Source organism: Canis lupus, chromosome 10, assembly GCF_003254725.2.
Source record: "Canis lupus dingo isolate Sandy chromosome 10, ASM325472v2, whole genome shotgun sequence".
NCBI lineage: Eukaryota > Metazoa > Chordata > Mammalia > Carnivora > Canidae > Canis > Canis lupus.
This window is the reverse complement of record NC_064252.1, coordinates 6,821,946-6,824,424: the sequence shown is the minus strand read 5'-3', so window position 1 is coordinate 6,824,424 and position 2,479 is coordinate 6,821,946. Positions and strand designations below refer to the sequence as shown.

At 35.6% G+C, this 2,479-nt stretch overlaps 1 pseudogene; it reads right to left on the bottom strand.

Annotated features, from left to right (window-relative positions):
• Positions 1–323: 323 nt before the first annotated feature.
• On the bottom strand, positions 324–445 carry LOC112678058 (U4 spliceosomal RNA; annotated as a pseudogene).
• Between the last annotated feature and the right edge of the window lie 2,034 nt (positions 446–2,479).

Sequence of the window (2,479 nt, the reverse complement as noted above, 5' to 3'; positions counted from 1 at the left end):
CCTGGAATGAACTTACCCCAGTTATCCTTATCCACATGAAGCCATTCTAGGTTAGCCCATAGCCAAGTGACCCCCATACATAAAGATGAACTTAACTGAGACCAAAAAAAAATCACAGAGGAGAGTCAGCCTAATTGGCCAATTTTCAGACTGATGGGCTAAATAAATCAGTATCGTTTACAGTGGCATTTTGTGGCAGTAGGTGACTGATAGAACAGGTGTTCTTTGCCACTTGTTACCATCTTGCATATGGCATTACTATTGAGAAGTATAATAGCTATTTGATTATTTTTCCTTTATGAATAAAAACTTTCTGGACTTTCTCTCTGCCTAGATGTTCAGAAGTTTTGCTACTATATACTATATCTATCTATACCTACATATATAGCAATAATCGCGCTTCGGATAAACCTCATTGGCTATGATACTGCCACTGCGCAAAGCTCTATACCTACATATATGAAACTAATATTTTCGGTAGATGCATTTTTGGTATGCTAATACAAAGAAAAGTGTATTAAAGAATAATGAGGTGCAGCTTGAGAAAAGGAAGTATTGTTTTTAAGTCACCACTTCAGACTCGTGGTGAGTTAGCAATCAAGATGGAATTGTAGGTCAATAGCAGTCAAGTCTACTGCTGTAATACAGGAATTCTGATACTGGCATGAAGATCCAAGGTTCACAGTATCATATGCTTATTGGCATTACATATATACCTATAGGATTGCCATTTTGGAGCTGATAAACCTTAGAAACTGAAAGCCTGCTTTTTAAAGGCTCCACCCAGAACCCCCAACTCTAACAATAGGAAGGAGTTGCTAATTTTTTTTTTAGGAGTTGCTAATATTAAGAAAAATTCTCTCCTATGCCTTTCTCAGAAGTGATTTTAAGAACAGATGTAAGGACAATATTCCCAGAAAGTAAAACAGAGCAAGTTTTTTGGTTGGCAGTCATTATTTGTAGCTGCCTTTTCTCTGCTAGGCCAGTTATTTGTTCTATATCCACATTCTGTCTTCAAAAACTTTTTTACATCTCTAAATCATTCAAAGAACCAATTACTAGAATTAATAGACTATGTGTTCCATCAAAAGGAAAACTGAATCCTAGAGGATTTAAAAATTAAGCAAAGCAAAAACAGTATCTCAATTTCTGCCTTTTACTAAAAAATTGAATTCGTGATTTTTTTCTTGCTCTTTATTTTATTGGTTTTTACATGTATATCTATATCTATCTGTTCTACTGAACTTCTAGAAGTAAGGAAAAGTAGTTGTAGTACACTACTTACCCAATAACATTTATAGCTGGTGACAATGTAAGCACTGACTATGACCCTATTGGGATGATGGGGGAGGAGATGAAGTGAAATAGATCACATCAAAGAGCCAAAAAATCATGAAAAAACTGATAAATCAGAAGTGGCATCATACACATATTTAGGAATGCAGAAAAAATTTTATAAATGACCCCAAATTTGAAAATGGTTGCCCCGGTGGGCAGTAACTGGGTATGGTATGTGGTGATAAGGAGAATTGTTCTTTTTAGATGTATCGTTTGGTAGGTGTTTGATTTTTGAAAACCATGTGCAAGCATAAAGCATTTATAACTATTTTTGAAAATAAAAAAGATATCTTTAATATTGTCTATATCTATATTATATAGATATTATGTACCTATTGTCTATGTAATGGAAAGCTATTTTCAAAGATATAACAGAGGGAATATAAAGGAACTATAAGAATAGTTCTCTGAGCCCTTTCATGAAGATGGCACCAAAAGTTGAGAAGGAAGCCCCTGCCCATCCCAAAGGCTTTGAAGGCAAAGAAAGCAATGCTGAAAGGTGTCCATGGTCACACAAAAAAGATCTGCATGTCACTTACCTAACCATAGCCCAAGACTGAGTCTCAGAAGGTAGCCCAAATATCCTTGAAAGAATGCCCCCAGGAGAAACAAGCTTGACCATTAGGCTATCATCAAGTTCCCCCTCATTACAGAGTCAGCCATGAAGAAAGCAGAAAATAACACACTTGGGTTCACTGTGGATGCCAAGGCTAACAAGCACCAGATCAAACAGGCTATAAAGATGCTCTATGACATTGATGTGGCCAAGGTCAACACCCTGATTAGGCCTGATGGGGAGAAGAAGGCATATGTTTGACTAGCTCCTGGCTATGATGCTTTGGATGTGCCAAGAAAATTGGAATCATCTAAACTGAGTCCAGCTGGCTAAATCTAAATATAAATTTTTTCACCATAAAAAAAGAATAAGTCTCTGAAATAGTTTTTTTCTTAAATGTGTATCAAAGGCCATCTTACTAACTTCATTTTATAAAGGGACATGAAGATGAAGGAAAAAGCAAATGATCATAAAACTCCAAACAGATGGAAGAAATACAATTAGAATGAAGATAGATTTTTGCTTTTATGACAGAAATACAGTTCTAAGCATATTATTATTGACATAGAATTAGCACTCCAAAGA